Source organism: Typopeltis vanoorti, chromosome 21 (genome assembly GCF_054136105.1).
Source record: "Typopeltis vanoorti isolate ZY-2024b chromosome 21, IOZ_Tvanoo_1.0, whole genome shotgun sequence".
Lineage (NCBI taxonomy): Eukaryota > Metazoa > Arthropoda > Arachnida > Uropygi > Thelyphonidae > Typopeltis > Typopeltis vanoorti.
The window spans coordinates 95,843,259-95,855,972 of record NC_143569.1 but is presented as its reverse complement, the minus strand read 5'-3'; positions in this window follow the sequence as shown (position 1 = coordinate 95,855,972).

Here is a 12,714-nt window from a genome sequence, read left to right as displayed (position 1 = left end):
CGAAAGTCTTACCGCTACTCTAGACCGATCACGAAAAGCCATAAAACACGGCAGCGCCTTTAAAAATCCTTATCTACTCGACTTTAAACCTTTTGGTGAGGGGGAGGAAGAGAGCGATACGATGCTGCACATACCTTCACCCCGACGGTCTCGAAGACTCCCGCTTCCAGTGACTCGTACGAAATTTAATGACATATCTTGTAAGTGCGATCGATAATATTGCTATTGAAGAAAGCCTTCTTCCAGACTGTAAGAAGCAAGGGAGACAATGGGGGGAGAGAAAGAACAGAGGGGTTTTCCTTGATAACCCCGAAAGCAGTACGTTATTACTGAAGGCATTTGTTCCTTCTGTGTAAAGATAAACATGAAATTCCTCATGTGCAAAGACGCCTTTCTTCGCAGCTAACGGAGTGTGCATAATTTAGCCATTACGCCTCGAGTGCTTGCCTATCCCTCGCTTCCTGGCAGACGTTATAATCAAGATACCAATATGTCCTTCACAATAAGTCCCGAAGATTTTTGCGACTTTTTTTTTTTTTTTCAATAGTCATTCACAATTCTCCCCCCACCCATCTTGCACTTCTCTGCCTTCCACAGCACGGTATTTAATTCCATCCCATCCAATTTATTTTTCCCCGCACTGCACCGGTCCTGTACTTAAGAGGGTTGAAGGCGTACATTGCCGTCTTGTTACGCTACAACCCCCCCCCTTCCCTGTCATTACTGGTGTTTATTCTTACCCAATGGATTCCGTCCTGATCTCTGTTCTCTTGTTTGCATTACATGAGAATTTCGAACGATAGATAGTGGAAGACGTGCCGAATTAGAAATACTGTGTCTCTACCATTCCGTCCTTGTTAGTGTTCTGTATTTTTTTCTCTCTCCCTACATGTCCCCCCCCACTGTCGTTTTTTTTTTTCTTTCCCTAATCAGCACCACTGGCAGAACACTCAAGAAAAACGACCTCTTGCACCAAGACACACAACCAATCTGTCACGCTGTAGTGTAAGAAGTAAATGAACAATCGTTTAAAGGCAAATTTTTGCTCGCGACTTTGAGCTCATGAATGTAGCATTGTTGACCTGAGTGTGTGCTTTGTTTTTCCCAGCGTGTCTGCAGTGCCTTGTTACTTGCATTTTCATAGAAAATGCGTACATTAGTCCAAATTAAGAAGTGACTTTTAAAAAAATGTTTTCCACCTAGAAACATACTCAGCATGGCTTTTCAGCCTTTTAATTAAACAGTTCACGTTCGACTCTGTTTTTTGAATAAAGCGCTAATTTCTATTTTTTTTTTCCTCGTCAGTGCTTTTATTTGTTGTAATTAACAGCACACAAAAACGAATAGGTTGTAGAATAATAAGAATACACTTATCAGTAAATCAATTGAAGTAATGAGTTACTAGTAATTGCAGTTATATATATATTAATTGTTATATTAAAAAGTTTAATTACCGAAAAAAAATGATTATTATATTTTCATTTATTGGGATAAGGCGCGCCATGTACGTGATATTTAATGACGCTCAATTGGCAGAACAGAAAGGCCATTACTTTCGATTCTATTCCTGCCTGAATTTTTTTTTTTTTCTTTCTGTTAGTCTCGCATGTTGGCCGGGCATTATTTTTTTTTCTCCCGAAAATTCGGTTTCTAAGCTAAGAAATATCTACAGTCAGATTCACACAGTACAGTACTACCAATTCGGATTAGGTACACGAGATGGCGGCTGTTGTACTCTCGCATCTGATATATATGTACACACACAGCAGCGGTAAAAAATAAATTCAAATACCAATGACAGTGAAGGGGTGTAGATTCTCTGCCTATCACTTTCCAAAGAGAATGAAAAGACAATAACAGATGTGAAAACGAGTCAGAGCATGTAGGATAGCCGTTACTGAACTAATATCGTAGAAGTGAAGACAAACTTCACTAGCAAAACTACGAGAAATGTGCGCATGCTCTGGAATTAATACATTATTAAGCTTATTAAAACAGGTAAAAAGAACTAGCACAAGGAAAAAGTATACGGTTTAGCCAATACATTTCAAATCATGCTAATAAACTACTCTTCATCTATTTATTATAGGAAATAAATTCAAAACAATTCCCCTTCTCTCCCCCCCCCCAGAAATTAACGATGCGTAAGTTGAGGATTAGATTGCACTGTTTTGGATTAAATCAACCAACTAAGGCTATTAAAACCTGTATTATATCTTCAAATTGCGAGGGTCCTTCTGGTTGGTTGGTTCGTTTTGCAGGACCAAAAGCCCGAGTTTTCAAAAAGAGAACTCCCGTATGCAACCAAAGAACTAATCATTGGAAAAGCATAAAGATTCTCCTTGGCATAGAAAGGATTCCAAAGGATCCATAGTTTTACAACCACATATAAGTTGGGTGTTGCCAATCTCTAACTCTGAAATGTGTAGTACTCTTCGAGAGAGAGAAAATTATTTTTAATACGTGGAAGCGTCAGATTAAAACCAAGAATCTAAAGAAATCCTGTATGTATACTAAAGCCAGTTGATAAGTTATTGACATAAAGAATAGATATAGCGAAGAAATGGATTTCGGATGGAAGGATGATTAAAATCATTTGAATGATTAGATCATCTTTATCACTTTGTGCGATAGATATATAAAAAAGGAGAAAAAAAAAACATAATTGGTTTGTAGGACAAATTTTTTTTCTGTATAAGTGAGGTTGCTGTTAAAAATATAAAAGAAATAAAAATGGGCAGCGTTATATCTAGAAACCGTGCTGACATGTCATATAAAGAAATTCGCAGTTTTCTAAAATGCAGTTTTAGACGAGGCTTAACATTAATCTTAGACGGAAACTATTATATATAATATATATTATATTTATCTGTTATTATATATATATACAGTATATTCACACTCTGTTCAAAAAGAAACCGAACTTTTCGAAAATAGAAGAAACTAGTGGCGCCACCTGTTGTATCTTTTAGTTGTCGAGAGCGGCAACCTTCATTAGTGTTGTGTCAACTGTTTATGACATTTGTTTCATTAGAAGCCGAGTTATAATGCCAAGAGTGACAGTGTGTTTTGACGATCGGTCGGTCGTCACGATATTCATACCGTACGCGACGAATTCTCGCTATCAATCGCTTCAAATCTTCGATATAAAAGTCACCATTGACCGTTTGGCCAGTCGGACGAATTCTTTGTGGATAATACTCTCTCATACTCAAAAAAAAAACAGTGGTGTTTGGAGTATGAGTAACAAATCGTTACTCATACTCAAAACGATCGTTTCGAGGAAGTTTGAGTCCTTACGAGCGGTTTTAATGAGGTCCTTGCAGTGTTCAATTCGATACATTTTTTTGGTCATCGGTTAACTTGTGGGAAACAAATCGCGAATTCAATTTACAAAGGCCCAAACACTCAGTTAAAATGTCGTGCACAGTTGATTTTGGAATCCCTAATTCATCTTCAATCAATCTGACGGACAATTCCGGGTTTTCTTTGATGAAATCACGCGCATTTTAGATGTTAACTTCGCTCAGTCCAGTTTTGGGAAGGCCCAGCTTTTCGTCGTCCTCAAGCATCTCACAACCACTTTGAAATCGCTTAAACCATTCGTAAACTTGAGTACGGGATAAGCAGTAATCACTTTATTCTTTTTGAAGCATTTGATTCGTTTCGGTAAAACTTTTACCAAGTTTAACACAAAACGTCAATCGCAGCTTTCTGTTTGAAACTCATTTTCCGACAGTTCGTCAAAACACGCTGTCACTCTTGGCACTATAACTCGGCTTCTAATGAAACAAATCTCATAAACAGTTGACACAACACTAATGAAGGTTGCCGCTTTCGACAACAGAAAGATACAACAGATGGCGCCACTAGTTTCTTCTATTTTCGAAAAGTTTGGTTTCTTTTTGGACAGAGGGTGTATAAATCTCTTTTCGTGAAACTCTAATAAGACATACATATGAAATATACTGAGACCAAAATAAAATAAAATGGAATGCAATATTATTATTACGCTCTTTACAAATTACCAAACATCATTGAATTCTTTTCAAAACAACTCAAGTGTTTGAACAAGTCATAGATTCATCAGAAACTGCGGGTTCTTTGCATTCACCGGTCGCTTCTGTTTTAAGAGATTTTTCTTAAAGTGTACTCAATAACAAACAGGGGATACGGATGAAGATAAAATAAAAAAAAAACTTTTAATTCCTTTCTTTAATTACTAGGAGAGATTACCATTGGTAGATAAGTCCCAAGAGTCTACTCAAGATATCAAAGTTCATTTTTTCCATCAAAGAAGTTTCTTAGATTCTTCCAGTAGTTCCTTCACTTCTTGGCATTAGCTTTACTGTGTAGCTCTTACCCTGCAGCCCTCAGAAAATCCTCATCACGCCACGTTACATCACTTAATGAAATATTCATCGGACGACAATTTTAATATAAGTCCAAAATTTTCCATCTCGTTTAGCATATCCTCGGGGATTTTTCTTTGAGCGCATACAAAGAGATTTTTTTTAATTTTTTCTAGGGCGGTTTATATTCTGGAGAATGTTTTATGAAATCTTATGAAGAGAAGTTCAGTGGTCATTTCAGATTTTCTACTTAATACTCCCTTTATCGGACAACATAAATAAGGAGGGTGGGAAGGGGGGGTGGACTCCTTTTCGTATATTGCATCGACTGAATGATGTTTTATTTAAGACCATCCGATAAAACCAATATAAATGCAGTATAAGGGGGGTTTTAAAGTCATGGCGGAAGTGCCAATGCGGAAGTGTGGCTCGACACATTCTAAAGAACGCGATGGTTGCTTAGAAACAGCTTCTTTTTTTTTTTTTTTTTTTTTTATTTATTAGTGGGATGCTCTTGCTACCAACCGAAGTAATAGCCGACAGCACCAAAACCGGAAGCGAGATTCCCACAGCGTCGAACACTCCATAAGTTGTGTGCTGTATTTGAAATTATGGTAAACTCACGAACTAGTGACCAACTAGAAGTCCTTTCGCAAACTCTATTTAAAAAATAAAATAAAAAAAAAAAAAAGTGGGACGAGACAGAAACGTAAGCTGTGGGAGGGAGAGAAGATGCTTTATGCACAACTCTCACGGAAGGCGGCAGCGATGTTCTGTTGTGTATATAACTGGCGGCAGGAAGAGACAAATAATTCATCACCAAGCCAAAGAAGATCTCTTTAAACTGCATCTTTAACCTCGTTCTCATAGATCGATAATTCTAGGTCGCTAAGCGCTGTGATAGTACCCACAATGCATGGCGGTTAAGACAAAAGAGAAAGGGGTTTACGATAGAATGAAGAGAGCCGTCAAAGACACAAAGGATGTATCAGTTTTTCTGTTTTTTTTTTTTTTAATGATTCGGATAATCATTAGAATGTGGGACTCTTATTTGAGAAAAGTATATATCTTTCCCAATCAAAAAATTTAATAATTTTTTCCTTAAATTAATTATTTTATAGATGGTATGTCTTCGTATCTCAATCTGCTTGGCCGGCTGGCCGAACGGTTGGCCCGCTCTCCAACCAACAGCCGCGCTTTCGAATCCGACCTTGGATATGGATGTTTCCTATTTTCTTTAAATGGCTTGAAAAAGTTCCATATTCTCTATGGCAAGGTTTTCGGATCATGCAAAAAAAAACATTTATTATTATTTTTTCACCATTTTAGATCAAGTCCTTGGATACGCTAGAAACATACCAAAGAGCGAATTAAAATCTAAGTAGAACAACCCGTTTTGTGTGTCGAAAATCAATTCTGCTACAGATCGTTCAAGATTAAAATGAGCCATTTTGAGCAGAGTTGTATACTAATAAAACATCTCCCTTAAAGCTGCATACAAAGTCTAATGGATAAATTCAGAAAATATGGGACTGCCTTAAATCTTAATTTAAAACCTGATAATCTTCCAAGCCACTCAGGAAGACCTTCTAGAAAGAACAGAAGTAGTTGAAAGGGTATATGAGAATCTGTGGGATACAGCCTTAAATTATTCACTTGGAATCGGCAGAAAACCCTTGTCGATGATCTCAAGAAAGCCACGAAGAAATTCTCTGATGAGGATAAACTAAAAACAAAGTCAATGGATGGAGAATTACTTGCTAAAATTGTAGGAGACTCCGAATTTTCTTTGGGTATCAGATGAAGCTCACTGTGGTCTATACCGAAACGTACATTCTATAATAATAATAAGAAAAACAGAGTTTTTTTGGAGATCACAATTATCTACAGAAGTTGAAGAAAAACTACATTTGCACATTAAAAAAATTCCCTGTTTGGGTAACAATTTCTCAAGAGATTTAATTGATCCCATCTTTTATGAAGACGATGGAAGGAATGTTACCATCACAAAAGAGCGGTGTGTGGATGTGATTGAGACGTTTTTGGAAAGAAATGCTATCATTTTAATTCTCGTTTTGGATAAATTCAGGTTCCAGCAGGTTAGTACTCCGTCTTACACATCAACTGTGACAGAATTTGTTGTCAAAACATTTCGGGAGGGAATCAATCTCAAGATTGAGTTCGCGTGAGCGCCTCACAGCCCTGATTTAAATCCTGCTAGTTTCTGCTTATGGGACTGTGTAAAGCAGCGCTTCCCAAACTGTGGGGCGTGGCCCCCTTGGGGGCCGTAGGTTTTGTTGAGGGGGACCGTGAAATAATGAAAACAAATTTAAAATGTTTTAAGACTAAGTAGATTTTTTTATTTTAAAAGAAACGTATTTAACTTTTATTATTTATTATTTCTTTTTCGTTATTTTTTATATTTTAATATCAAGAACTATCGATATTGACTTTATATACAAAAACTCGTTTTATATTATCACTGTCATCCGAGCTAGTTTTCTGTTACCAATAAAAGTTTCGCATATACGTCACACATGAAAAAAAGCTTAAACAAATTCATGTGGGGAGATAGTAGCTCCCCTTGCAGTGGTAAACAACACCGTCCTCCCTAAGAGCCACTATACTGCAGAGGCAATAAAAACAAGTACTTTTATTATGCCAGTGAATAAGGTATGAGGAGTCTGTGTAATATATTTCTCAACAAATAGTTCAATTAGAGACAACTGGGATAAAAACACAGTAATTAATGAATCACATGTCCCTTCATACAGAAACTATGCTGTATAGACTGAAACAAAACCATATGTTGCATGGGCAAACACAGCATCTAACTAAAAACTATTGTTATTAATTAGATGTGTGTGAGTTCGATTTCCCAAGGCAGCAATAAAATTCAACCGAACGTGTTAAAATTCGTAAAAGTGTTAAAACTAAGTAATATATATATATAATGAATGTTATGGCAGTTTCACATATGGAATTCGGTTGAAGAGAGTTAGCATTTCAACTCAATTGTCAGCTATGCTTTTATCTTTCGGTTGCGCGATCTTTTGTTAATACCGCACCAATCATATGCACGTTTTAATAAACAGACTGCCTTTGCTATCTGTTTCGCGTTAGACTTAATTACCGTAAGAGGAGAAAAGTCACAAAAGAGAAAAATGTTCCTGGTCCTGGGGATTCCCTTATTCAGGTAATATTCACTAATTTCATGTTATCCGTCTGTGGTGTGCCAGTATCGGTAAGGGGTGATATTATTTGATCTATTCTACGTTAAAAAGTTTAACCCTGAGATGGATAAGTGGCTGATAAAAAATTTAAAAAAATCCCGCGAACAATCAGAAGAAGCAGAAACAGACTCAAACTAACATGACTACAAATATTGGGCAACTAAAGTAAAGAAGCAATTAAGAGAAGAGATTAGATCAGTGGTTCTTTTAACCTGGGCTATAGCGACCCCCCTAGGGGCGCTGTGAACGCTGAGGGGGGCGGTAATTGTTATAAATACTACTAATATAATAAAAGCAAAAAATTCCGTATTTAATCTAGCATCCCTATTTATATTGTATGTTTGGCAACACTGTTTAGAATGTTGTATGCCTAGCAATACTGTTCACATTAATTCGCTACTTATTTTTTAGAAATTTTACATTGAAAGTTAGGTAATTGGGCTTCTTTTTCGTCTGAATTTTCTACATTGAAAATAATTAATTTGGGCTATTTTTAAAAGAATCCACTACTTTTATGAGCTTTATTTGCTACTTTTTCCTAACGGCTATCTCACAACCCTGGTTTGTAATTTGCATCTAGTCCGTGGTATGGTGTGGCGCACTTCGTTCATATTGTATAATACTGTAGCCCATTAAAATGAGTGAAAAAAAAAAAAAAAAAGAAAGAAAGTGTCGTCAATATTCAAGTGAATATTTAAAATATGGAGTTATTCCATCTATAAATAATGAGCAGTTACCAATGTGCTTAATATGTGAAAAAACTTTCTCAAACGAAGATGAAGCCTTAAAGAATGATTAAACATTTAAGAAAAAACATTGAAATAAAGCAAAAAAAAAAAAAAAAAAGTGGAATACTTTCGAGAATTAAAGATTAAATTTAAAATTCATCCTGCACTTGAAGTGTTGGTTGCAAAACACAAGAGAAGGGACTTGTGTCTTACAAATTATAATTATTTTATTGAGTCATTAACCTAGTGTAAAATTGAGCAGGGGTCGCCAGGCCATACAAATCGTTGAAAGGGGCGCCAGGCAAAAAAAGGTTAAGAACCACTGGATTAGATTAATTCCAAATGACGTGTGATGCTAAACCATGAGGCTCAAAAAATATTTAGAACTAAATGGAGGTCATCGTGAACACGTGTTAAAACTCCAGAAGCAGAAAGAATAGGATGGTGTAATTTTTAAAAATAATAGAAAAGTTATTTCTCTGTATTATATTTATTTATTTATTTTTATCAAATTTAAATAAAAAAGTCTGACTTTTGAATTCCTATTTTATTTATTTATTTTTGGAGGTTCATCCTTTATATACAAAATTAATAAAAACCTTTGGTGTATATTTGTGTGTTCACTTAAATTATATACTTCTAAAAAATATACACATTTTTGCGTATACTTTTTTGGAGAACCTTCTCTATAATTTTTTGATCGATAAATTAAAGTAATTATATTATAAAACATAATAAAACTTATATTTTACTGGAATATTTAATAATATTTTAATATTTCTTTAAGACAATTTTTTAAATTTAAAGATAAAGAATACACCTTTAACTATTTCATATCATAATATTACAAATGATTTATGACAGATGGGCATTATCACATTATGCATTAATTCGATAATGCATAATTTAAATAAAAAAAGTGTGACTTTTGAATTCCTATTTTATGTTTTATTTATTTATATTTATTTTTGGAGGTTCATCCTTTATATACAAAATTAATAAAAACCTTTGGTGTATATTTGTGTATACATTAATTTGGTGTATACATTAATTCGATAATGCATAATACATAATATTAGCATTTGTAAATTTATTGTTTCTGCTATTAATGATATATTGATTTGTAAACCTTTGATTTGCTCTGTTTAACATTCACTTCTCACAATTGGAATCTATAATAATAATAATAATAATAAAAAAGCCACTATTACAATTCGAAAGCGACTGTTATCAGCTCGACTTTTTTTCCACTGGCGTAATATAGATGAAAACAAATTTCTTAGACATATTTACCATTAATGCCAGAAAATTTAATACAATTCTGAAGCTGCAGATGTTTCCCATTCGCCTCTTTCTTTTCTGAAACCTGAACTTGCGAACCATCAGAGACACTTACACCACCTACTGGCAGAAACAACTGTGGCGCGGCGTCTCTATGATACCCGACATCAATCATGAAAGATGAACGCATCATTTCACTCTTCCGGGTTTTTCTAGTTCTCTTCCCCCCCCCCCCCATCTCATGTCTCTCACCAGAGAGTGCGTGGATGTTCCGTACATTATGGCGGTCAGAACACCGTAAATCGTAATGGAAATCAACGAGGGAGAAAATGCTGCAGTTCCACTTAGAGCGGGAAATCGTGCACGTGGTAGGGAAGGGGGGGGGGAGACAGTGTAGGAAGAGGCGGGGATAGAAACTTAAGTCGCCTTGAACTTGAACTCAAGTAAATGCTGGATGTTGTCGGATGTGTCTGCCGGTAGTCTCGCTTTAGTATGATGAGACGGATGGTTTTTAAATTGAACGCAGAAATCGACTTTTGGAATGTGATTCACAAAGGAAAGTGCTCGAACAAAGTTCAAAACATCCGAATTTTTTTCAGCTTTTGCAAAAGCTAACAAGATACTTTTATTTGACACTTTAATGATATCGTAGTTTTTCTCAACAGGCATTCAGTTACAAATCTTTAACTTCACAGGCTTAAAAATATATTAATCGTTTCGTATCTATAAACCAAGAAATTTTTGATAGTATTAAACAGATGATGACATCAGTACGTCTTTCACACAGTATAAATTTCATACTATTTCATTTATCTCTGAAATTTGATTTATATTTTATTTTTAATTTAAAAATTTAATTTCTTAAAAAGGTTAAATTGCTTAAAAAGTTTAAAAATATGGAATATATCTTTAAATATATAAAATCAGAAATTTACAAATAATGTACATGAGTATTTTTTATTTTTTTATTTTTTTCTGAATTGGGAATCGGAGAGTTTTCTGATTGAAATCGAATCTATGGAAGAAATGTTTTTTTTTTATTTTATTATTATTTTTTTTTTATTTCTGTGAGATATTTTCATTGAATGGATGAAATGAGAATTAAGAAATGCACTATCTTGAAGTATTTAGATGATGTTCTGGACATTAACGTACAAGGTTCCCACCAGGTACATGATGAGCAATCATATTTAAGATCTCGTTATAAGATGTTGGAGAGTTTCAAGTTTGAAAATGAAGGAATAGTTCCAACAAGCATTGGCGACGTATATACATTTCACTCTTCATCGCATTCACCATAATTTGCCTAATGAGATAGTCAAATTTCTTAGAACTCTTTCTTTCTAGATACCTTTAAACGTCGTATTGAGTTAAGGTAACATTATGTCAAAAATAAATAAACGATTCAGACTCCAGTAATTAGTCTTTATTTTTATGCGAATTTTGTATAGTTATTCCACAGGCACATCGCATTCTACCTGGGAATAAAAAGACCTTTGAAGATTTTTTTTTTTTTTTTTTAAGTAAGAACCTTTCTATAAGATGCATTACCTCCGAAAATGATGGGAAAGGAGTCCTCTAGAATCTCCAGAGTTTCGTCGAACCTTTAAATCCTCAAGAATAGCACAAGTAGGCAAAGGTTACAATCAACCTTTAGTTTCTTCGAAGTTTTTAGAAAATTAACAAAGATTTAGAAGAGGATAGTAAATAAGGTCATGATGTGGGACATTTCAGACCACACACCAAAAATTTGCAAAGTTCCTACGGGATCATTGGATTCTGAATTCGATGTGTTGTAGAATTTTAACCGGATAACGTTGAGAGGAGGAAATTATAATCTTATGTTCCCGTTCTTACCACTTTTTGTTATTTACTTCTATTAACTTTACGTTTATATTAAGTTATTTGTTCGTCACACAGTAAGATTGGTTAAACACGAAGCAATGAAATTTGCATCTGGTTGGACAATGAAATATCATTCGGCCAATTAGGACGATTGTGTGTGTGTGTGTGTGTGTGTGTGTGTGTGTGTGTGTGTGTGTGTGTGTGTGTGTGTGTGTGTGTGTGTGTGTGTGTGTGTGTGTGTGTGAGAGAGAGAGAGAGAGAGAGATTTTCGATATAAATACCATTTGTAATAACGTTGTATATTAAGATGTGGCAATAAAAATTGCTATATCTTCAATAAAACAGATTTCGCACTGGATAATGATATTCGTTTAGCCCTTGATTGATGCAGGAAAGATAAGTTTAATATTAATGTTTTCAGTTTTCGTTTGTTTGGTTCGTATTTAACAGTTTTTAAGCTCCTGTGACTGTTAATGAGTGTCCTTGCTAAGAACTCTATGGAAACCAAGGATTCACAGAGTAAAATTGGGGGAAACGAATAGCTCAGGACAAGTTAGGCGCCAAGGTGGTCGCGACCCCTAATAAATAACAGACAGCCCATTAAGGCGTGGTGGGCCTGAGGGTGGTAGAGGGATCCTACTCGACCTGATCTACCACCTGATTGGAGATTTTCAAGTGGCATCTCCCATACTATGGGAAAGTCTACTAGACTTGTTGTTAGAGCTCTTGCAAGTTAAGGATTTAGTTCTTCCTTGATTTAATATCGGCAGAGCTTATTATATGCTATTATCAGTGAAGGGGGAATGGACATTATAAGGATATCAGTCAGGTCTATTCAATTTTTATTTTTCAAGAATTTTGAAGGCTTTGAAAACCTCTAAAACAATTAGGATACGAAGTCTTTCTTCATCTCAACACTATGCCAAGGTAATAAATCTTGGTGTGTGTGGGGGGGGGGGTTGTATGCTGACAGATCAGATGATAAATTAAGGTCTCATGTGAAAGTTGGATAGTGTACATCGACGAAGAAGAATTCGTGTTGTTTTTGAATAATTCTAAAAATTTAAAGGCGAGTTTTTTTATTTAAAATTTAAACATAAAAAGTCGAAGCAGTAACCCGTATATGTCAGCGTATAAGATAACCTCAAATACTACAGAAAACCCCTCGAAATCATGGGTCGTCTTATACGGCGAGTATAAAAAGCGAAACGTAATTTCTTGGACGAATATTTAGGTAGTAACAACACATCGTTACATAAAAAAATAGGCAGTGTT